This window comes from Oncorhynchus clarkii, chromosome 1 (genome assembly GCF_045791955.1).
Source record: "Oncorhynchus clarkii lewisi isolate Uvic-CL-2024 chromosome 1, UVic_Ocla_1.0, whole genome shotgun sequence".
NCBI classification, from domain to species: Eukaryota; Metazoa; Chordata; class Actinopteri; order Salmoniformes; family Salmonidae; genus Oncorhynchus; species Oncorhynchus clarkii.
The window spans coordinates 8912802-8938826 of NC_092147.1; the positions used below are offsets into that span (position 1 = coordinate 8912802).

At 42.8% G+C, this 26025-nt stretch overlaps 2 pseudogenes; both read left to right on the plus strand.

Annotated features, from left to right (window-relative positions):
- Positions 1-6067, plus strand: part of LOC139414418 (protein ANKUB1-like) — a 7427-nt pseudogene extending 1360 nt beyond the window's left edge.
- An 8995-nt stretch (positions 6068-15062) lies between these two features.
- LOC139414428 (protein ANKUB1-like) lies at positions 15063-25096 on the plus strand (annotated as a pseudogene).
- Positions 25097-26025: the final 929 nt, after the last annotated feature.

Below are 26025 nucleotides of genomic sequence, written 5' to 3' on the forward strand. Positions count from 1 at the left end.
GCACCTTCTATATGTGTGCACCCAAGTCCAAATGGGATTTGTAGCAATGGGACAAGACTGTAACTACCAATTGGATACCACTAAATTGAAAAAAAAAAAAAGAATTCACCTTGGGGGTTTGTGGTATATGGCCAATATACCTCCGCATTGCGTTGTGCCTAAGAACAGCCCTTGGCCGTGGTATATTGGCCATATACCACACCTCCTTGGGCCTATTTTCTTAATTGTACACAATTGGACACTTTTACAATTATTGTATGGTAAACATTGACATCTGTCTGGGTGGAACACCCTCCATAATGGGTGTCTGTGTGGGACACCCTCCATTACGGCTCCATCAGTGTTGAGCCCTCTCATTCTGATTGTATGGGACACTCAATTACGGCTCCTTGTGTTTCCAATCTTCTTCCTCTGGCAGGATTACTTCCACGTGCAACTGTCAGACGACAAGCAGGTGAGGCACTTCCTGGAGCTGAGCTATGCTGGTGCCATCCTTCGGGACAGCTGGGTCCTGACAGACGTTGGCATCACCCCTAGCAGTGCCATCTGCTGCCTGCTGAAGGTACCAGCCGAACACCTAGCTGTTTCTACCCGTGCTTGAAAATGCATATCAAAGTGAGCTGGCTATTGCTTGAAACAGCTTTATACTATCATTAACATAAAGTGTTTCAGATATAGTGTGGTGATATATAGTATGGTGATATAGTGTGGTAATATATAGTATGGTGATATATATAGTGTGGTGATATGGTTAAATAGTATGGTTATATAGTATGGTTATATGGTTATATAGTATCATTATATATATTATGGTGATATAGAGTGTGGTAATATATAGTATGGTTATATAGTATGATTATATAGTATGGTTATATGGTTATATGGGGCGGCAGGGTAGCGGTGGACTAGTAACCGGAAGGTTGCAAGTTCAACCCCCGAGCTGACACAGTAAAAATCTGTCGTTCTACCCCTGAACAGGCAGGGGTCCCATCATCAACTGTTCCTAGGCCGTCATTGAAAATAAGAATTTGTTCTTAACTGACTTGCCTAAAGGTAAAATAAAATAGTTGTACCAAATACTTATTTTCCACCATAATTTGCAAATAAATTCATTAAAAATCTAAAAATGTGATTTTTCTGGAATTTTTTTTCTCATTTTGTCTGTCATAGTTGAAGTGTACCTATGATGAAAATTACAGGCCTCTCTCATCTTTTTACGTGGGAGAACTTGCACAATTGGTGTCTGACTAAATACTTTTTTGCCCCACTGTATAGTGTGGTGGTATATAGTACGGTGATATATAGTATGTTGAGGTCACCCTGCTTGAGACTTAAAGTAATGTTGCCCTTGCTCAACCAAGACCATGGTTATGGTAGAGTGATTGGTTAGTAAGGACACTGCTTTATACCGAGACCATGGTTATGGTAGAGTGATTGGTTAGTAAGAACACTGCTTCGTGAGTGTGAAGTGTTGTTGTACAGAGGTCCCTGGGTACATGTCCAGAGCCGGACAGGGACAGAACTCACTCTGTTCCACAAAGTTCTGTGGAAGATTTGCTAACAGAGGAGAGTGGTTATGTATCTAAGTACAAATTTAACCATCAGAATAATGTTTATTTGTGTTCCTTACTCCTTACTTACACATCCCATCATTGACATAGTCAAAGCCAGACCTTCTGTCTGTCTCTCCTTCTTGCTGGTTGACTAGAGTGGAAATCTATAGTATTGTATGGTTGACCTGGGATAGAGCTGAAATGTGGCCCGATGTAGTGTTGCCTTTGTACCAAACACCCTTACAGTCATAAACCTTTTCCCCATGTAATCGCCTCGACCTCAGTCTGGTGTTCGCTAACAGTATCTGAAGAGTCTGTATACCCAGTGGTGTATAGTACAGTAGAGTACAGCAGAGTACAGTAAAGTACAGCAGACAGAGTACAGTAGAGTACAGCAGAGTACAGCAGAGTACAGCAGACTACAGTAGAGCACAGCAGAGTACAGCAGACAGAGTACAGCAGAGTACAGTAGAGCACAGCAGAGTACAGCAGACTACAGTAGAGCACAGCAGAGTACAGCAGACAGAGTACAGCAGAGTACAGTAGAGTACAGTAGAGCACAGCAGGCCGTATAGTAGGAGAAGAAGAGGCCCTTTGGGTTCATTGAAATACATATTCATAATATTTCTGTTAACAATTTAATCTGCACCCAGATTAGTCTTCAATTTAATTTTCACCCAGATTAGTGTTCAATTTAATCTGCACCCAGATTAGTGTTCAATGTGATAGAACAAAACTCAGTACAGCACATGAATTAGAAAATGTTGTTACAAGTTTGAGCCACGAGATGGTGGTAGATTATAAGTTTAAATAGCATGGACCTTTGATTTGTCTCTGGATAGAAATTGCCCTTGGGCACAGATCTAGGATCAGTTTACTCTCACCAAATCCTAACCTTTACCATTAGCAGTAAAAACACAAACCAGACCTAAGATCAGTGCAAAGGAGCCACTTCATCTTACCCCTGTAATTATATGACTCCTAACTTATATATACTGAGTGTACCAAACATTAGTAACACCTTCCTAATATTGAGTTGCACCCCGCCTTCTGCCATCAGAACAGCCTCAATTCGTTGGGGCATGGACTCTACAAGGTGTTTGAAAGCGTTCCACAGGGATGCTGGCCCATGTTGACTCCAATGCTTCCAACAGTTGTGCCAAGTTGGCTGGATGTTCTTTGGGTGGTGGACCATTCATGATACACACAGGAAACTGTTGAGTGTGAAAAACCCCAGCAGCATTGCAGTTCTTGACACAAACCGGTGCACCTGGCACCTACTACCCCGTTCAAAGGCACTTTAATATTTTGTCTTGCCCATTCACCCTCTGAATGGCACACATACACAATCTATACCTCAATTGTCTCAAGGCTTAAAAATCCTTCTTTAACCTGTCCGTTCCCCTTCATCTACACTGAAGTGGATTTAACAAGTGACATCATTAAGGGATCATAGCTTTCACCTGGATTCACCTGGTCAGTCTTTGTCATGGAAAGAACAGGTGTTCATAATGTTTTGTTTACTCGGTGTATAAACACAACATAGGTATTTATGTAAAACAAGTGAATTTACTGTATGTCCATGGTCTTATACTTCAGCGGGAGCCGGTGGTGCGTGTGCTCAGTGCCGTGACGGGGGAGACCCTCTCAGTCTTGGGCACTGTGTTTCTCCTGAGTACGTCTGTGGCCAGGCTAATGACCCTGGTGTCCCAGCAGTGTGGGCTTCCTGTCAGCTCCTTCAGACTGAGCTCTCCCACCGGCCTGCAACTCTACGACTGCAACCGGCTGCACGACTACGCCATTGACCTGGGTATGGCCTTCCTTGTGCAGTAGATCAATGGTCCTCTGGCTCAACACCTTATGGATGTAACACAGAGACAAATGGACTGTATGGAACACATTCTTGGTTCATGGAAACCAGGAGGACAACCTGCATGTGTCTCTGTCTCTCAGGGGCTACTCTACGGTTAGACACCTGGGATGGGTGGGCGGAGTTCCTCAGAGGCTGCTTTCTGGGACACAGACTGACCGTCCAACGACACCTGTCTAGGGAGAGACCTGTGATGTCAGAATACACATCTACACACTGAACTGTATGATAGACTTACTATCAACAGTGATGGTACTGAACCTTTATATAGCTTACAATGATGGTACTGACCCTGTATATAGCTTACAATGATGGTACTGACCCTGTATATAGCTTACAATGATAGTACTGACCCTGTATATAGCTTACAATAATGGTACTGACCCTGTATGTAGCTTACAATAATGGTACTGACCCTGTATATAGCTTACAATGATAGTACTGACCCTGTATATAGCTTACAATGATAGTACTGACCCTCTATGTAGCTTACAATAATGGTACTGACCCTGTATGTAGCTTACAATAATGGTACTGACCCTGTATGTAGCTTACAATGACAGTACTGACACTGTATATAGCTTACAATGATAGTACTGACCCTGTATATAGCTTATATTCTCGTGTTTTTTTCCTTCATACGTTTTTTCTCTTACCCTGATATTTAATACTGCATTGTGGGAAAGAGCTTGCAAGTAAGCATTTTACTGTACTGTTTTATAACCCACTGTATCTTGTGAACTTGACAAAAAAAACTTGAAACGTGTTATAAATACATTGATTCTGTATTATTCCAGGTTCCAGCTCCGGGTGGCACTCTACATCGCTGCTTCTCTGGGCCACCTGGACCTGGCCGGCTGGCTGCTGGAGAGGGGGGTGCGTGTCATTGAGCCGGTGGGGGTTCACCATTACCGTGAGTGGTGCCACCAGACGGCCCACCCCGACGTCGCCAAGTGTCCCGCTGTCGCCTCCATCGAGCACGGCCAGCTCACCATCCTCAAACTCTTTATCGCCAGCAGCGTTCTGACCCTTGCCTGTCGGGATCCCCAGGGTCGCGACCCCCTGAGGATCGCCCTTCAGTACGGCCACAGGGAGTGTGTGAGTCACCTGGCCACCAGGCTGTGCTCTGTGGTGGTCCTCCCAGGTATGGCCCTGCCCATGCGGACATACCTCCAGATAAAGGGCTGGGTGAGGCTGGGGCAGAGGAGGGCAGCATCCAGGCACTGCATGGGCCTCAACAGGGCTCTGTTCAGGAACAGGGTGGGCGACACGGTCCTGGTGGACGGCTTCACCCTCCCCAAGATGTCCTCCAAGCCCAGGAGGAGTGAGGCCAAGGCGGGTATCAGGGTGATGTCCACAGCCTCTCAAAGTTTGACCCCCATCAACTGCCCATCTCATGTATCCTGCCCGCTCCGCGCCCTGGCATCCCAGGATAAACCTCTTCAACTACCGAAGCTACACCCTGTGGCCACGAGGGATGAAAGAGAGAAGAAGAGGGGATGGGAAGGGATGTGAGGAGGATGAGAGTGGGGATCAGAACAGCAACCAATGGAGGAGCAGAGTCCCGCTCCCGCCCATTTCCAGAGACACCAATCTCAGACCTGTGTTTGCCTCGCCAAACTCCGCCCAGATCCTCACCACCTCAGTGGGTTCCTTTTCTCTCCACTGTGACCGCACACCCAGAGAAAACCCCATATACTGTTTGGCCTTGGCCAGGTTAGTCCAAGTTTAAATGACAGCTACGGTGAATATGAATATTTCTCTGGAGGTTTCTTATGAAAGGTGTGAATACTGTCAGAAGAAGCCTCCTATAATCAGTGGTGGTGGGGGGGAACACATGTAAAAGCTGTTTACACACTTTTTATTTTATTTTGTTCAAGCATTTACCCACCTTTTGTGGAAGATGCATTGAAAGTAGAGGGAGCGTTACTTCTTTAATCCTGAACGGCAATCAGCATTTACCAGTCAATGGTTTTACCACTACATCACTGCCTATGATATACCCTTATCCTCCCTGAATAGATTTCAGTACAAACAAATCATGAGCCAACCATCATGCTTAGAAGGTACATAGTCAAATCAAATCAAACTTTATTTGTCACATGCTGAATACAACAAGTGTAGATCTTTCCGTGAAATACTTTACTTACAAGCCCTTAACAAACAGTGCAGTTCAAGAAGAGTTGAAGAGAATATTTACCCAATAAACTAAAGTAACAAATAATAAAACATTTGAACTTGTCCGGTGGCCATTTGATTAATTGTTCAGCAGTCTTATGACTTGGGGTTAGAATCTGTTATAGGTTTACCCTAACAAGTCCTGAAACAAATCATGAGCCAACTATCATGCTTAGAAGGTATATAGTGTCAGTCTTATTGGTTCACCCTAACAAGTTGTTTCAGTATGGGGAGAGGATAGGATGTAAGGGCACTTCATTAATGTATTGAGGCCATTACATATACAGTATTTCACAATGCTAGGACACAGATTTGGTCTCCTAACCTTGTTCTGGTTGATTGACTCTCTAACAGTGCCTTCACACAGAGACCATGGTTGTAGCAGCTGAATGTAGCGCGGACTCTGTCCAGGAGGAGTGCTCACCACATTGGGTAGACACCAGGATCCTGGTCATTAGACTGCTGAACAGCTTCTACCCCCTAGCCATACGACTGCTGAACAGCTTCTACCCCCAAGTCATTAGACTGCCGAACAGCGTCTACCCCCAAGTCATTAGACTGCTGAACAGAGTCTACCCCCAAGTCATTAGACTGCTGAACAGCTTCTACCCCCAAGTCATTAGACTGCTGAACAGCTTCTACCCCCAAGTCATTAGACTGCTGAACAGCTTCTACCCCCAAGTCATTAGACTGCTGAACAGCTTCTACCCCCAAGTCATTAGACTGCTGAACAGCTTCTACACCCAAGTCATTAGACTGCTGAACAGCTTCTACCCCCAAGTCATTAGACTGCTGAACGTCAATTAAATGGCCACCTGCACTATTTGCATTGACCCCCTTTGTTATCGATGTATTTTTCTAATTGTTTTCCACTGACTCTCTTGAATTGGCTCGATGCACACTCACTACACTCTACCCACACATTCACTGTGACACTGACCGACTTTCACACTAGCTGCTGCTACTGTGTTTATTATCTATCCTGATTGCCTAGTCACTTTTACCCTTACCTACATGTACATACTGTATTACCTCAACTACCTCGCACCCATGCACATTGACTCGGTACTGGTACTCCTTGTATATAGCCTTGTTATTGTTATTGTGTTACTATTTAGAAAATATTTTCTTACTTTTTAACTCTGCATTGTTGGGAATGGGCTCGTAATAAAGCATCTCACAGTTGTTTTCGGCGTATGTGACCAATACGATTAGATTCTCATCTGAACAAATGAATGCTCTCGTTGTTTATAATGAGGAATTTAATTAAATAATTTGGTTTTTCTTGAAGATTTGAATGGGCTGAGAAAGCCTTTCGTGATGGATCTAGACAATCTGGTGAAAAGGGAGGGTTTGCGACTCTTCTCTTCAAGTGGGAAGGACGATGCGATATCATAAATTCCCTCTGGAGAAAAGGAGCCATGAGATGTTGTCATCGTCTCTGCAACGAAAGACCATCCAGCATGCCATCAATTTACATTTTTACTCATTTATCAGACACTCTTATCCAGAGAGACTTACAAGGAGCAATTAGGATGAAGTGCCTTGCTCAAGAGCACATTGACAGATTTTGCCTCGTGAACTCAGGGATTCTGAACCAGCAACCTATCGGTTACTGGCCCAACCTCTTAACCCACTAGGCTACCACCCAGCCCACAGTACAGTATGTCATAGGTAACAACTCAGAGGAGTACAATGTCTTTCCAAATGAATTAGTGGAATGGTAAAGGGATAATGTCTCAGTCTTGACTGAGCAGCAGCCTAAACAGCAGCAGGGCTTACCTGTAAAGTACACAGTAGGGGAAATGTTCTGAGGCTGGTACTCCAGAGACTCTTGAGGACAGAGGTTCTTACTAACTTTCTTGGAACCCTGGTTGGTGGGAAAAGGCACATTAAAACAAACTGAACATTTTTCGATATCTTAAAGTACAGCATATCAATTGCAAAGAAGCAGTGCAATGCCATGACACAAAGAATCATATATCTCATAAAAGGTCAACAGCAGTGTTATTCATGAAAGATGTATGTGTACTATACCTTTGTATTGAAGGTGAGGACCTGCTCTCCAGTACTGCTGATGGTATCCCTTTCCAAATCAAACACGCCTTCTACAATGCCACTGGTGGCCACGCTGGTAGCGGACTCAAAATAACATTTAGCAGTGGCTTTGGTGATCATTTGAAGAATGACCATGCAAGTAGAAGTCTTTGGATCGTTCTGGACTGAAACATCAAAGTTTATGTTTTCATACTCATCTGACCACTGTCTCAGGAAGCACTTCACTGTCTCTTCAGCAAATATCTGGAGAAGCTGAGAGGAGAGCTCCTTGGATATGGCACATTGTTCCTTTCCCCATTTCAGCCTTGAAAGAATGGAGTCTGAAGCACTTTTGGCTGCTTCCAATGTTAAGACCTGTGGAGTGCTGTGGCTGTCCTGAAGGGCTATCACTTTATCCACCAATTCATGACTGAAAATGTGGATGGTCCAAGTGGAAATGATTTTTCTCAATTTCCTAACAGCAGATCGGAGGTCGTCAAGATGTGAAGCACCCTGTCCATTTTCCTGTGTGTTCTCAACACTTTCCACCATAATGTCCACTACCACCCCAGCAGCTTGCCTGACTTTGTCCACAAAGGTTACAGGAAGTAAGTCCTCTGTGTGAAAGAAGTCCTCAATGATTGTGTTTCTAACAATGGGAAAGTCAATCTGAGCAGGAAACTCAGTGGGGATGGGAGTCCCGGGTAAAGCAAAGTGCCATTTCGACTGCCTTAATTTTGAAGTAGGTGTTAGAGAGATGGAAGAGCGTGAAGAAGAGGTATTTCTTGTATTTTGGCTGTCAGCACTCCTACAACGGATCGTGCCAATATCCTCCAGCATGGATCCTGAGAGCTCAGTGGTTTTAGGTAGTAATTTGTGCGGAATGTCCACACAGGCATCGTTTACACCAGGTGTAACACTGCTCTGGTTGACCTCAAGATGGCCGAGACTTGCTCTTTGTGATGCAGGACTGCTTTGATATGTAAAGATTTGGATTGAACCAAGTGTTGTGTCTGATCTTTGAAGATCTTTTCTGAGAAACTCTGTAATCTTACTTTGCAGACTGTAGTAGATGTTACGAGCAACAGACCAGATTCTTTTCTCAGAAACCTGTCCAGTGGTGAGCAGGGAGGTTCCAGATACCATGTCAGATGATTGGGTGGTCTGGGTGAGCTCCTGCTGGTCTTTCACCATGGTTTGTATAATATCAGTAGATGTGGTGGATGTAGATACAGACTGGAGGTACTTATCTGTTGTGCCTTCCTCCACAATGTTAAATGATCTAGAGAGGACCTCACTCACTCCTTTCTCAGCTTTGGTTTGGAACTCATGACTAGAGAGTTTTTGGAGGCTCTTTGTTGAAAGACTGTGGGAAGATGCAATGCCTTTGGAGGCAGCCGTGCTGCAATCTAGACTTACTGGAGAGGTTCGCTCAGGAGAACCTTGGAGACGTTCAAACATGTCTTCACATGGTGTTGGGGACCTTGACAAGGAGATGTCCTTCAGCTGAGACAGAACACCACCTACCAACATGTTGACCTCAAGGGACATATCAGATATTTTCTTTCCTACTGTGGAGAAGCAAGGTGCATTTGATGCCTGATCCTCGCATGAGGTCAAGATTGTTGAAATGACCTCTTTGGTACTATTGGTCAGTAGAGCCTCGTCTGTTTCAGTCCAGAGAAGTTTTGAACTCTCGCTGACACCCCTGTGTAGAGCCACTTCAAGGTTCAAACTGTGCAAGTGAGGCACACTCTTACTAGCTTGCCTCAAGTCCTGGCTTGCCAAACCAAGGTACTCCTTAGTCCCAAGATGTCCAGAGTCCTCTGTGGGTATATGACTAGACATTCTGCTCAGCATGTCTGACCTCCGCTGGTGAATGATGAAGTCCTTTAATGTCTTCTTAATATTGTTATATAAACTAGTGGTAGCAGACCAGATCCTGCTCTGTAGCTTTTGTGCATTTTCCTGGAGGTCAGGTTCTCTCTCCTCTACTTCTGCAGGTTGCGCCGAGCTCTGCAGGTCTTCCACAAATGTTTCAATGATGCCAAAGGCAGCAGAATCCGCACAAATATCCTTTGACCATGTGTACTGGTTTTGAATGGAACAAGACCTGGATGCTACAGAATAAGCAGGCTGTGCACTAGTTAAGCTACTGGTGGACTTTTTAACTAGGAACTCACTCACTGCTTGAGTGGCATTTCTCTTAAATTCCTCACTTGAGAGTTTTCTAATACAATCTAACAGACTGGTCAAAGAAGCTGTGGCCTTACTTCTGCTGTCCTCAATTTGACAGGGGAACTCACATACTATTGGTGATGAGGCCCTGGAATGGGCAATATCCCCAAGCTGAGCCAGAACACCCTCTACACATTTCTCTCTCTCAATAGAGAAGCCTGATCCTTTTTCTCCAACAGTGTACAGGGGGTCCTCCTTTGACATCTCAGTCTTGTACAAGACCAGAAGCTCTGAGATGACTTCTTTGGTGCAAGTTGTCAGAAGGAGCTTGCTTTCTTCTGACTCTTTTTTTGCCCAAAGAAGTTTTGAGCTCTCACTTAGGCCTCTTTGTAAAGTAACTGCACCAGTGGACTCTGGCAACTGAGGCTCACTCTTACTGGGCCTATATTTCATGTTTAAGCAAGGAAGTGGAACTGTCTCCTTAAACTCAGCATTTGTGATGTTATCATCAGATGTGACAATGCTCTTTAAGGCACATCGCTGAAGCTTGCCGAAATAATCTTTCAAGTTGTTTTGGATGCTGTGGTAAATGTGAACAGCAGCAGACCAGGCACTCTTCTGTTGGGGACTCTCTTCAGATTCAGCCAAGGACTTCATATCTGACACGAAAGTCTTAACAACTACTGACGCTGCTGAGCCCACTGGGTGAATTGACTCTGTCTTTACAATGCCAGACAATGTTTGACCTGATACAGCACCTGTTAACTCAGACTGAACGACTGAACTAGGAAAGCTCAAACTACTGACTTTTTTGTCAAGAACTCCACTCACTGCTTGTATTGCTGATGTTTGAAACTCCCGGCTAGAGAGTTTTTGGATGCTCTTAGATGTGAGCGTGCAGGAGGAACCAGATTCACTAATATTGTAGCTGCTCTCGTATTTCCTTATCAGGGCATCAAGATCCTCAATGAAGCCAACATGCGATGCCAAAAACGTGATCTTGTCCTTCAGATCTTCCAGCAAATTGTGTTCGTTCTCGTCAACAAAAGCCACCATTGTGTCAGAGATGGTGGTCATGACTTGCCCTGTTAGACTCTTGCTCTCTTGGTCAACTTTTTCAAGTTTAACAGCCAGCTCTCTCACCATGCTCTCAGTCACCTTGGTCTGTGAGTCTCCCCTTACCGGTGTCACTAGAGAGGTTTGACTTGCGGAGGCACTCTTAACGACCACTGATAAGGCCGACTTGACATCTTTAGCCAACTCTGCCATTACAGCAGGGGTTAGCATCATAGAGCCTGCACTTCCAGATGGAGAATTGGACATGCATGCAAGTTTGGAGAGAGAACCTTGCAGGCTGTCCTGCACACAGGTGACAAGGGTGTCCTCTGAGACACCTAAGAGGACTTGTAGCGTCTCAGAGTTGGTTGTTTTCTTCTGCACATCAGACAGAGAGGTTAGAGTCCTTGGGGAAAAAAACGCAGAAATCATCAAAGTCAAACAAATAATATGTAAGGCTGTGATGCACATTCAGTGTGTCAAATACATCTGCACCATTGAAAACAATGAGGAAAACGCTGCTGTTTCTCTGAGAAAAAACCTTAGTGTGATGTCAGCCTAACTGCTTAATTTCTAAAGCCCAATAAAATGTATTTTGTATAAGTCATTTGTATTGAAACTGGCCTGTAGATATCTATCTATCCTGGCAACATCTATCCTCTACAAAAATCCAAATTGCTATAAACTTCAAATACTGTAACTTCTAATAACTTCAAGGACAATCATAAATACAAGGCAGTTTGAAGAAATGTTAAAGGGAAATTTCTAAATGTTTCAACTTCATATTCATCATCTCCAGCACCACCCCAACATCAGCATATGTGAAAAACGGGCATTTCTATGTTTTGTAGTAAAAAAGAAAGAGGAAGATAAGTGTTTTCTATGACATCATCAACCAATTAGTAGGCAATGCCTACTCATAATTGGTTAAAATCACACGATGCACACTGATGATGTCATTAGAATCTAGAGCTGAGCATTTAACCAACATTTTTGTTATTTTTCGGTTTTTAAACAACTAATTGACCGACGTCGGCTCAATTATTTGAATTCCATATAGTTAATTTTTTTCTTCTTCTGTGAGCTCGATGCTCAGTTTCTGTAGAGATAAATCAGATCAAGCACGAACTATGCAATGTAGTAGGGAGTTGTAGTTTCCAACAGGCCAATATTCTACATAGTTTAGCACAGAAAATACGGCAATTAATTCCCATAATCCATTGCACGCCCACTTGCTTGTCCACTCTGTGTGGAGCAGATACGGAAACCTCATTGACTGAGACGGAGAGACGAGAGAATGCATGAGAGAGATAAAAAGCAGTTGCGTTGCGAGGATCCTCTACCTGGAAATACATGATCTAAGTGATTGACAGTTGGTGTTCAGCGGTCATAAAAGTAGGTCTTATTTACTTAGAAGAACTACTAAAATAGTGATTTTGTCAGACAGGATAAGCAGCAGCTCTATAGATGAGTTGATGACTTGGAATGAAATAATAAAGTCATCAAATAAATATTTTATATGAGAAAGTAAATGATGGTTGATAAGTCATAAACAGTAATGGACAGTCACTACCATCATGGGACTTGTATTCATTGTTTTATTATGTGTTGTTACAGCATTCAACACACATAATCCATAGTGCATTCAATGTCTAAAAAAAGTATTGAAATCCAAAACCGTGATTATTTTTTAAATATTTGAATGGAAACCAAACCAACCTCAAAAAGCACTAATTTCTCAGCACTATTGGAAACAGTTACGTCCCTCTATATTTTTTTTACTACAAAGCATGGAAATGTGTAATTTTCACATATGGTGATGCTGGAGATGAATATGAAGTTGTTAAATTTCCCTTTAAGAACATACCTCATGGCCCCCTTGGGCAGGTAGCTTCCACTGCCCAGACTGCCCTTAGTCAGGTAAATCTCCTTGAACTTAAGTTGTGATTCCTGCACTTCTTCCTCTTCCTGCTCCATACAGTTGGAGGAAGGGTAGGGAGTCGGGATGCGAAAGCTATTGTAAGACTTTCGACTGCCTGGCCTCTTAGGTACACCAGCCTCAGTAAATCTCACGCGGGACTTGGTGTTAACCTTATCGTCTAACAGACTGGTGAGTGACGCTGTGAGAGATCTCTGTGACAATGGAGAAGAGGCAGCATCTTGGATGCCCAGTAGTTCGTAAAGACCTGGGATGATGATCTGCATCAGCTTGTCCGATAAAAACTGGACAATCCTCAGACACAAGCCGGCAAGCTGTTGTTTTGTCAGCTGTATTCCAGAAACAGAAGAAGTGTTTTAAAATGTTGCATAGTGCGTCTTTCAAAAGCTTATGAACAAGGTTAAACATTAGGCAGAGTTTTCATGGTAATCTGATTAAATTGTCAGTAACATGATCTTACCGGGTCAAACATGCCCTCACGAATCCCCCTCCATTGCCTGAAAACAATATTGTTATAAATGTTGTCATATCAGGATGCGTGGCAGAATTGTTTTTATTTAATTATTTGCCTGATCGTGAAGTTATACTTGCTTTGTGTCAGTTGTTTTGGCAAAATTGCAATGTGACAACTTTTCTAGCACTGAACATTTTTTTCCGATTGATCAGTTTCTAATTTAATCCTATTTCCTTGAAGGTGTGATAGTACCAAAGAAAACAGAACATACTTCTCAGTTAGGTTTTGAAGGAAGTCCATAAGTGTCAGATGTTCCACATTGTTGAGCTTCCCCTCTTCTGTGGTTTCCATCACTGAGGTTGCTCTGCTCCTGGTACAATTGCTCTGCTCCTGGTAGAAATGTAATTATATTGCAAATAATCAAACTTAATAAACAACAAATATCATACTGAAATAATTATTAACTGTTAAAGAGTGGAGGAGCATTGGCAACGTTGGGCCAATTAAACAACTGCAACACAACAGAGATGGTTGTGGTACGTCAACATTGCCAATGATAGCATCACTATAACATTTTATTGGATTAATGTTGTAATATGAAATGACAAGGTCAACTTACCATCTCATTGACAGCTTCAGAGGTCAGGTGGTCATCCATCACACAGACAGGCAGGTCTAGAGACTGGGACAAGGCTCTATGGTCATAACCAGGAGAGAATGGAAACATCAGAGCAGTCCCAATGGCAGAATCTAACCACTGTCTTCATGTCAAAGACTCACTCACTCATTTGCTTTGTCAAACCTACCCCTTAGAATGACTTCGATATTAAAAACCCAGGCTTTCCTAAAATGTTTACCTCAGCCAGTCTAGAACCCAGGTGTGTCTACAAAACACATGTACTCCTGCATAAGGTTCATGGGTTCCCTATTGTTTTATCCCAGTACAAGAGGGGCAACTGGATTCAGGATTAAACACAAGCAGTCTTTAAGGTATATCTTATTACAGTTTAGGCCTACCTTATTATTTTCTTCCATCTGGCAATATCATTTTAAGGAATTAAATCTGTTTTGTTGCTAGTATTATTAGTAACTGTAGGAAAATACAGCTGTAGAGTACAATAATCAGCTACTTTCTGAAGGGAAGCCAAGCTCATAAGCAATTTAGAACCTACAGACAATTAAGACAAAGTTGGAACGCATGAATGCGTCACAAACGCCTTGTGGTCACATGTTATTTTAGGGCGTGGCTCCGCATTCGTGACCGGGTGTCTTATTTCTGTTTCCCGGTATCCGTTAGTGCTGGAATTTGCGATTAATACTTTTCTCATGCCGAAACCGGATTAGATACATACCGGTAGTTAAATGTCAAAAATTATTATATTCACAATGTCATTAAACAACAACAACATAAATAGCTACTACAATTTCGAAACATGATTTTGTCATCAGTTCAGTACCATTTGTTTGATTTTTGTGGACCCACGACTAGACTTTATCCATGTTAGCTAGTTGCTAGCGATGCTAGTCAGCATAGGCTGCTACGTGATAAACAGTTCGCGTTAGCGAATTAGCTACCTAGCTAGCCAGCCTAACAAACTGTCAAATCCAGTGGAAACCGATGCAACCCTGCTGCCAAATAAGGGCTAGCTCGATGACCCGTGATAACAGTGAGGTCGCCATGAGTTTCAAGGCTTTAATAAGTGCAATCGTGCAGAAAAAGCGAATAAAATACTGGTTGATGAGCTAGCTAAGTTAGCTAGCTAGACGGGTATGACCGTTAACAGCGTGCATGCACAAATGCATGACGACACATTGTATCTCAGTGAAGCAGGCATGCAGAACGAGATCGCCCCACCAAGCCAGATAGTAGAGGGGTGCAACAACGCCGGTACACAGAGGCATAGCTCATACAATTATATTTTGTTCCAGTCAATGACAATACATGTTGAAAAATAAATACCTGCGTCAAATATATGGCATCGCATGCTGGTGCAAAGATAGCTTGCATGAATTTTTTAAAAATCCGGTGACCACTAGATGTCCTCGTATATCCACATTTAGATCAAATATACTTGATTTTTCATCAGTACTGTGAATGACAAGCCCACTGAATCTAGTTTAATAATCTTTATACTCAGCAGGTAGAGGCCTAGGTACTTCAAATCAGTGCTTAATTTGAGCAGGATCATGCCAGAACAGGATCCGGCACCTTTCCGTTCTGGACTGTTTTGTTCCGGAACCTACTTGGCCGAATCCGGTACCTCTCGTGCCATGAAAAATAATTTTCACTTTTTGCTATGTAACAATTATAATAAAAGCGATCAAAGTTCATTCGAGTTGCCTCTTCGTCAATTATCCTGCCCCCTCATCTCTCCCGAGTTGCACTTCATCATTTGTTTCCTTATAGAATCATAGCTGCATGAAGGGTTCTGGAGGAATTTTCTAAAGTTACGGAATTACTGCTGTCTGTTCAGAAATAAATTAAATCATTCAGAATAGCCTAATACGTCATGAGAAGCCCTATAATTTAGCTACAGAGGACCAATTGCCCCTTTTTTTAAATAGCCTAGCTGCGGATTGTAGCCCAATAACAAAGAATAGCCTACAGTCGGGAACGCGAGGCAAATCTGTCAGTGAAAAAACAGCACGCAGACAAAACAGGCCTTTTGCAATATTTCAAATACAATCGAGGGAAAACACAGGTTGAAAAGCAATGACTCTTGCTGAAAAGATAAGACTATGCTGTAGACTACCAAAATATTTGATCAACTCCCAAACATTGTTTTACAAAACAGAGAGAGGGAGAGATAGGCTTTTGACACGAGCGCATCGACAATCTCCAGCGAGTGAGCTGCGCATCATTGGGTGAGTCAGTGAAACTGGAAAGCATTTTTAGGACTAATTTCCTCCTCATATGTTTCTCTACAAACCTAGGCCTATAGGCTATTGATGGATTCAAGACAAGGTCGTTTTTATTGATCTCAGATACTAAGTTTGTCAGTGTCAAAGTAGCCTGCCATTTCGATCATTTGTGCGGATTAAAAAAAGATAATGCCAAAGTCTCCAGTCATGTAAAAGGATGTAGAATTGCACGAAATGCGGTTTTAAAAAGGCCAACACTTTCCCGGACCCTAGGCTACTAAAAATGTTCCCCATGTGTTCACCTACTGTAAATGGCTCTACTCTACTGCTCTACCCAAATGTGATGATATGCGTTCAATGCTCTATTATAATAGGTGATCTTTTTTCTCATGAGTTCTGGTACCACAGAGCCCCCCCTCTGGCACCTCCCAATTTACAAATTAAGCTCTGCTTCAAATTTGTATTTTACAAGGCAAGTCAGTTAAAAACAAATTCTTATTTTCATTAAAGGCCTAGGAACAGTGGGTTAACTGCCTGTTCAGGAGCAGAATGACAGATTTGTACCTTGTCAGTTCAGGGATTTGAACTTGCAACCTTTCGGTTACCAGTCCAACACTCTAACCACTAGGCTACTTGTCTTCATGAAGGGTTTCATGTGAGCCTGTTTGCATCCCTCCCAGCTGCCCACTGCATTGAGGCTAGGTAACACAGTCACCACAGATAAATCCATGATAACCAAAAACAAGCATTTCTCAACGGCTGGCCATGCCTTCCTCCTGGCTACTCCAACCTCGGCCAACAGCTCCATGGGAAAGGAAGATGATTCTAAGAAGCAATTTGTTCATTTGGCTGGTGTCAAGTAAAGTATGTGACTAGTACTTACAATAGGAGACATGGTTATGTGATGGGGTGATAGTACTTACAGTAGGAGACATGTGATGGGGCGATAGTACTTACAGTAGGAGACATGTGATGGGGCGATGGTACTTACAGTAGGAGACATGTGATGGGGCGATAGTACTTACAGTAGGAGACATGTGATAGGGCGATAGTACTTACAGTAGGAGACAGCCACGCCAGCAGTGCTTTGTCAACATTGTCCCATCACGCACTAGTGACTCCTGTGGCGGGCCAGGTGCAGTGCACGCAGCAGTGCACGCTGACACGGTCGACACGGCTGGCTTCCAGGTTAAGCGGGCATGGTGTCATGAAGCAGTGTGGCTTGGCTGGGTTGTGTTTCGGAGGACGCACGGCTCTTGGCTCTCGCCTCTCCCAAGTCCATATGGGAGTTGTAGCAATGGGACAAGACTGTAACTACCAATTGGATACCACTAAATTGGAGAAGAAAAAAAAAGAATTCACCTTGGGGGTTTGTGGTATATGGCCAATATACCTCCACGTTGCGTTGTGCCTAAGAACAGCCCTTGACCGTGGTATATTGGCCATATACCACACCTCCTTGGGCCTTATTTCTTAATTGTACACATTTGGACACTTTTACAATTATTGTATGGTAAACATTGACATCTGCCTGGGTGGAACACCCTCCATAATGGGTGTCTGTGTGGGACACCCTCCATTACGGCTCCATGTGTTTCCAATCTTCTTCCTCTGGCAGGATTACTTCCACGTGCAACTGTCAGATGACAAGCAGGTGAGGTACTTCCTGGAGCTGAGCTATGCTGGTGCCATCCTTCGGGACAGCTGGGTCCTGACAGACGTTGGCATCACCCCTAGCAGTGCCATCTGCTGCCTGCTGAAGGTACCAGCCAAACACCTAGCTGTTTCTACCCGTGCTTGAAAATGCATATCAAAGTGAGCTGGCTATTGCTTGAAACAGCTTCATACTATCATTAACATAAAGTGTTTCAGATTTAGTGTGGTAATATATAGTATGGTTATATAGTATGGTTAAATAGTATGGTTATATAGTATGATTATATATATTATGGTGATATAGAGTGTGGTAATATATAGTATGGTTATATAGTATGATTATACAGTATGGTTATATAGTATGATTATATAGTATGATTATATATATTATGGTGATATAGAGTGTGGTAATATATAGTATGGTTATATAGTATGATTATACAGTATGGTTATATAGTATGGTTATATAGTATGGTTATATAGTATGATTATATAGTATGATTAGGTATGATTAGGTGATTTAGTTCATTCAAACAGGTGCCATTAATACAGGTAACGAGTGGAGGACAGAGGAGCCTCTTAAAGAAGAAGTTACAGGTCTGTGAGAGCCAGAAATGTTGCTTGTTTGTAGGTTACCAAATACTTATTTTCCACCATAATTTGCAAATAAATTCATTAAAAATCCTACAATGTGATTTTTCTGGATTTTTTTTTTCTTCTCATTTTGTCTGTCATAGTTGAAGTGTACCTATGATGAAAATTACAGGCCTCTCTCATCTTTTTAAGTGGGAGAACTTGCACAATTGGTGACTGACTAAATACTTTTTTGCCCCACTGTATAGTGTGGTGGTATATAGTATGGCGATATATAGAATGTTGAGGTCACCCTGCTTGAGACTTAAAGTAATATTGCCCTTGCTCAACCAAGACCATGGTTATGGTAGAGTGATTGGTTAGTAAGGACACTGCTTTATACCGAGACCATGGTTATGGTAGAGTGATTGATTAGTAAGAACACTGCTTCGTGAGTGTGAAGTGTTGTTGTACAGAGGTCCCTGGGTACATTTCCAGAGCCAGACAGGGACAGAACTCACTCTGTTCCACAAAGTTCTGTGGAAGATTTGCTAACAGAGGAGAGTGGTTATGTATCTAAGTACAAATTTAACCATCAGAATAATGTTTATTTGTGTTCCTTACTCCTTACTTACACATCCCATCATTGACATAGTCAAAGCCAGACCTTCTGTCTGTCTCTCCTTCTTGCTGGTTGACTAGAGTGGAAATCTATAGTATTGTATGGTTGACCTGGGATAGAGCTGAAATGTGGCCCGATGTAGTGTTGCCTTTGTACCAAACACCCTTACAGTCATAAACCTTTTCCCCATGTAATCGCCTCGACCTCAGTCTGGTGTTCGCTAACAGTATCTGAAGAGTCTGTATACCCAGTGGTGTATAGTACAGTAGAGCACAGCAGAGTACAGCAGAGTACAGTAGAGTACAGTAGAGCACAGCAGAGTACAGTAGAGTACAGTAGAGCACAGCAGAGTACAGCAGAGAGTACAGAGTAGAGTACAGTAGAGTACAGTAGAGCACAGCAGAGTACAGTAGAGAGTACAGCAGAGTACAGTAGAGCACAGCAGAGTACAGCAGCAGAGTACAGCAGAGTACAGTAGAGCACAGCAGACAGAGTACAGTAGAGTACAGTAGAGTACAGCAGAGTACAGCAGAGTACAGTAGAGTACAGTAGAGTACAGCAGAGACAGTAGAGCCAGCAGGCCGTATAGTAAGGAGTACAGTTAGTAAGGAAGAAGAGGCCCTTTGGGTTCATTGAAATACATATTCATAATATTTCTGTTAACAATTTAATCTGCACCCAGATTAGTCTTCAATTTAATTTTCACCCAGATTAGTGTTCAATTTAATCTGCACCCAGATTAGTGTTCAATTTAATCTGCACCCAGATTAGTGTTCAATGTGATAGAACAAAACTCAGCACAGCACATGAATTAGAAAATGTTGTTACAAGTTTGAGCCACGAGATGGTGGTATATTATAAATTTAAATAGCATGGACCTTTGATTTGTCTCTGGATAGAAATTGCCCTTGGGCACAGATCTAGGATCAGTTTACTCTCACCAAATCCTAACCTTTACCATTAGCAGTAAAAACACAAACCAGACCTAAGATCAGTGCAAAGGAGCCACTTCATCTTACCCCTGTAATTATATGATTCCTAACTTATATATACTGAGTGTACCAAACATTAGAAACACCTTCCTAATATTGAGTTGCACCCCGCCTTTTGCCATCAGAACAGCCTCAATTCGTTGGGGCATGGACTCTACAAGGTGTTTGAAAGCGTTCCCCAGGGATGCTGGCCCATGTTGACTCCAATGCTTCCAACAGTTGTGCCAAGTTGGCTGGATGTTCTTTGGGTGGTGGACCATTCATGATACACACAGGAAACTGTTGAGTGTGAAAATCCCCAGCAGCATTACAGTTCTTGACACAAACCGGTACACCTGGCACCTACTACCCCGTTCAAAGGCACTTAAATATTTTGCCTTTTGCCATCAATTCTTTAACCTGTCCACTCCCCTTCATCTACACGGAAGTGGATTTAACAAGTGACATCATTAAGGAATCATAGCTTTCACCTGGATTCACCTGGTCAGTCTTTGTCATGGAAAGAACAGGTGTTCATAATGTTTTGTTTACTCGGTGTATAAACACAACATAGGTATTTATGTAAAACAAGTGAATTTACTGTATGTCCATGGTCTTATACTTCAGCGGGAGCCGGTGGTGCGTGTGTTCAGTGCTGTGACGGGGGAGACCCTCTCAGTCTTGGGCACTGTGTTTCTCCTGAGTACGTCTGTGGCCAGGCTCATGACCCTGGTGTCCCAGCAGTGTGGGCTTCCCGTCAGCTCCTTCAGACTGAGCTCTCCCACCGGCCTGCAACTCTACGACTGCAACCGGCTGCACGACTACGCCATTGACCTGGGTATGGCCTTCCTTGTGCAGTAGATCAATGGTCCTCTGGCTCAACACCTTATGGATGTAACACAGAGACAAATGGACTGTATGGAACACATTCTTGGTTCATGGCAACCAGGAGGACAACCTGCATGTGTCTCTGTCTCCCAGGGGCTACTCTACGGTTGGACACCTGGGATGGGTGGGCGGAGTTCCTCAGAGGCTGCTTCCTGTGACACAGACTGACCGTCCAACGACACCTGTCTCGGGAGAGACCTGTGATGTCAGAATACACATCTACACACTGAACTGTATGATAGACTTACTATCAACAGTGATGGTACTGAACCTTTATTTAGCTTTCAATGATGGTACTGACCCTGTATATAGCTTACAATGATAGTACTGACCCTGTATATAGCTTTCAATGATGGTACTGACCCTGTATATAGCTTACAATGATAGTACTGACCCTGTATATAGCTTACAATGATAGTACTGACCCTGTATATAGCTTACAATGATGGTACTGACCCTGTATATAGCTTACAATGATAGTACTGACCCTGTATATAGCTTACAATGATAGTACTGACCCTGTATATAGCTTACAATGATGGTACTGACCCTGTATATAGCTTACAATGATGGTACTGACCCTGTATATAGCTTACAATGATAGTACTGACCCTGTATATAGCTTACAATAATGGTACTGACCCTGTATATAGCTTACAATGATAGTACTGACCCTGTATATAGCTTACAATGATAGTACTGACCCTGTATATATCTTACAATGATAGTACTGACCCTGTATATAGCTTACAATAATTGTACTGACCCTGTATATAGCTTACAATGATAGTACTGACCCTGTATATAGATTACAATGATAGTACTGACCCAGTATATAGCTTACAATGATGGTACTGACCCTGTATATAGCTTACAATGATAGTACTGACCCTGTATATAGCTTTCAATGATGGTACTGACCCTGTATATAGCTTACAATGATAGTACTGACCCTGTATATAGCTTACAATGATGGTACTGACCCTGTATATAGCTTACAATGATAGTACTGACCCTGTATATAGCTTACAATGATAGTACTGACCCTGTATATAGCTTACAATGATGGTACTGACCCTGTATATAGCTTACAATGATGGTACTGACCCTGTATATAGCTTACAATGATAGTACTGACCCTGTATATAGCTTACAATGATAGTACTGACCCTGTATATAGCTTACAATGATGGTACTGACCCTGTATATAGCTTACAATGATGGTACTGACCCTGTATATAGCTTACAATGATAGTACTGACCCTGTATATAGCTTACAATAATGGTACTGACCCTGTATATAGCTTACAATGATAGTACTGACCCTGTATATAGCTTACAATGATAGTACTGACCCTGTATATATCTTACAATGATAGTACTGAATATAGATAATGGTACTGACCCTGTATATAGCTTACAATGATAGTACTGACCCTGTATATAGATTACAATGATAGTACTGACCCAGTATATAGCTTATGATACTGACCCTGTATATAGCTTACAATGATAGTACTGACCCTGTATATAGCTTTCAATGATGGTACTGACCCTGTATATAGCTTACAATGATAGTACTGACCCTGTATATAGCTTACAATGATGGTACTGACCCTGTATATAGCTTACAATGATGGTACTGACCCTGTATATAGCTTACAATGATAGTACTGACCCTGTATATAGCTTACAATAATGGTACTGACCCTGTATATAGCTTACAATGATAGTACTGACCCTGTATATAGCTTACAATGATAGTACTGACCCTGTATATAGCTTACAATGATAGTACTGACCCTGTATATAGCTTACAATGATAGTACTGACCCTGTATATAGCTTACAATGATAGTACTGACCCTGTATATAGCTTACAATGATAGTACTGACCCTGTATATAGCTTACAATGATAGTACTGACCCTGTATATAGCTTACAATGATAGTACTGACCCTGTATATAGCTTACAATGATAGTACTGACCCTGTATATAGCTTACAATGATAGTACTGACCCTGTATATAGCTTACAATAATAGTACTGACCCTGTATATAGCTTACAATGATAGTACTGACCCTGTATATAGCTTATATTCTCGTGTTTTTTTCCTTCATACGTTTTTTCTCTTACCCTGATATTTAATACTGCATTGTGGGAAAGAGCTTGCAAGTAAGCATTTTACTGTACTGTTTTATAACCCACTGTATCTTGTGAACTTGACAAAAAAAACTTGAAACGTGTTATAAATACATTGATTCTGTATTATTCCAGGTTCCAGCTCCGGGTGGCACTCTACATCGCTGCTTCTCTGGGCCACCTGGACCTGGCCGGCTGGCTGCTGGAGAGGGGGGTGCGTGTCATTGAGCCGGTGGGGGTTCACCCTTACCGTGAGTGGTGCCACCAGACGGCCCACCCCGACGTCGCCAAGTGTCCCGCTGTCGCCTCCATCGAGCGCGGCCAGCTCACCATCCTCAAACTCTTTATCGCCAGCAGCGTTCTGACCCTTGCCTGTCGGGATCCCCAGGGTCGCGACCCCCTGAGGATCGCCCTTCAGTACGGCCACAGGGAGTGTGTGAGTCACCTGGCCACCAGGCTGTGCTCTGTGGTGGTCCTCCCAGGTATGGCCCTGCCCATGCGGACATACCTCCAGATAAAGGGCTGGGTGAGGCTGGGGCAGAGGAGGGCAGCATCCAGGCACTGCATGGGCCTCAACAGGGCTCCGTTCAGGACCAGGGTGGGCGACACGGTCCTGGTGGACGGCTTCACCCTCCCCAAGATGTCCTCCAAGCCCAGGAGGAGTGAGGCCAAGGCGGGTATCAGGGTGATGTCCACAGCCTCTCAAAGTTTGACCCCCATCAACTGCCCATCTCATGTAACCTGCCCGCTCCGCGCCCTGGCATCCCAGGATAAACCTCTTCAACTACCGAAGCAACACCCTGTGGCCACGAGTGATGAAAGAGAGAAGAAGAGGGGATGTGGAGGGAAGGGATGTGAGGAGGATGAGAGTGGGGATCAGAACAGCAACCAATGGAGGAGCAGAGTCCCGCTCCCGCCCATTTCCAGAGACACCAATCTCAGACCTGTGTTTGCCTCGCCAAACTCCGCCCAGATCCTCACCACCTCACTGGAGGCCTTTTCTCTCCACTGCGACCGCACACCCAGAGAAAACGCCATATACTGTTTGGCCTTGGCCAGGTTAGTCCAAGTTTAAATGACAGCTACGGTGAATATGAATATTTCTCTGGAGGTTTCTTATGAAAGGTGTGAATACTGTCAGAAGAAGCCTCCTATAATCAGTGGTGGTGGGGGGGGGGGGGACATGTAAAAGCTGTTTACACACTTTTTATTTTATTTTGTTCAAGCATTTACCCACCTTTTGTGGAAGATGCATTGAAAGTAGAGGGAGCGTTACTTCTTTAATCCTGAACGGCAATCAGCATTTACCAGTCAATGGTTTTACCACTACATCACTGCCTATGATATACCCTTATCCTCCCTGAATAGATTTCAGTACAAACAAATCATGAGCCAACCATCATTCTTAGAAGGTACATAGTCAAATCAAATCAACTCAAACTTTATTTGTCACATGCGCTGAATACAAGTGTAGATATTTCCGTGAAATACTTTACTTACAAGCCCTTAACAAACAGTGCAGTTCAAGAAGAGTTGAAGAGAATATTTACCTAATAAACTAAAGTAACAAATAATAAAACAGTTGAACTTGTCCGGTGGCCATTTGATTAATTGTTCAGCTGTCTTATGACTTGGGGTTAGAAGCTGTTATAGGTTTACCCTAACAAGTCCTGAAACAAATCATGAGCCAACTATCATGCTTAGAAGGTATATAGTGTCAGTCTTATTGGTTCACCCTAACAAGTTGTTTCAGTATGGGGAGAGGATAGAATGTAAGGGCGCTTCATTAATGTATTGAGGCCATTACATATACAGTATTTCACAATGCTAGGACACAGATTTGGTCTCCTAACCTTGTTCTGGTTGATTGACTCTCTAACAGTGCCTTCACACAGAGACCATGGTTGCAGCAGCTGAATGTAGCGCGGACTCTGTCCAGGAGGAGTGCTCAGCACATTGGGTAGACACCAGGATCCTGGTCATTAGGCAGATTAAACATACTGAAACAAGGAGGGACAACCTGGAATTGTCCACAAAGGAACTCTTATTTTTTTTTTTACAGTGAACAAGATGAGACTTTGGAACGGATGATGCCTGAAACAATGCGGACGACTTAGAATTTCGTTCCTTTGGATGAGGCTTATAGATATAGTCAGTACTGGGTTTGATTTGTGTGCAGAAAGTTTACAACAGCAGGCAGTGGATTCTCAGTCATTCCTATTCTCAAGTAACAAAAACGTATCATATTTCACTGGCTATTTGTAGTAGCCAAATGTGAATGGAATTATAATTATTCTAGAATCATTCAGTTGACTGAATGTGACTATGTGGTTGTGCTGTATGTGATTGTACTGAATGTCGTTCCTTTGTGTAAGTGTTTGACATGGGTCTAATTGAGGCTCCAACCACTAGTTTTTATCCTGCCTCACTTGCTGATGAAGACTATAGTGGTTGAAATCAATGTAAAGTATGAACACTGCTGCCTTATCTTTTATTAAGATGTGGATCATTATTGCATATGAGTCTGTGCAGTGTCAAAATAATACATACTGTATTTCACATAGAGTATTTGACAAACTCTTTATTTACGTTACAAAACTGACAACTACTGTAACGATGTGTTAGCACAGCATGTGTCATCATTCCCCTGCAGTGTGTGGATTTACACAGCAACATAGCAGACAGCTTAAATAGTTTATTTTTATTTAACCTTTATTTCACTAGACAAGTCAGTTAAGGACTAATTCTTATTTACAATGATGGCCAAACCCGGACGACGCTGGGCCAATTATGCGGCATCCTATGGGACTCCCAATCACTTGGGAGTGGGAAGGATACCAAATCCAATATCACACACTTCTTCCTTAGTATTCTGAGAACTGTCAGATAGCTGTGAGAGCTATGAGTGGATCGTGGACCCATGCATAAATGATAACTTTGCTGTAACTCAGTGGGGCAAGTAGAACATCCGGGTTAGTGTATGTGCATTATCTGGACAGTTGATTGTCTTTGTCTCAAAGCCTTTCCATTTCTGGGGTATTGAAGA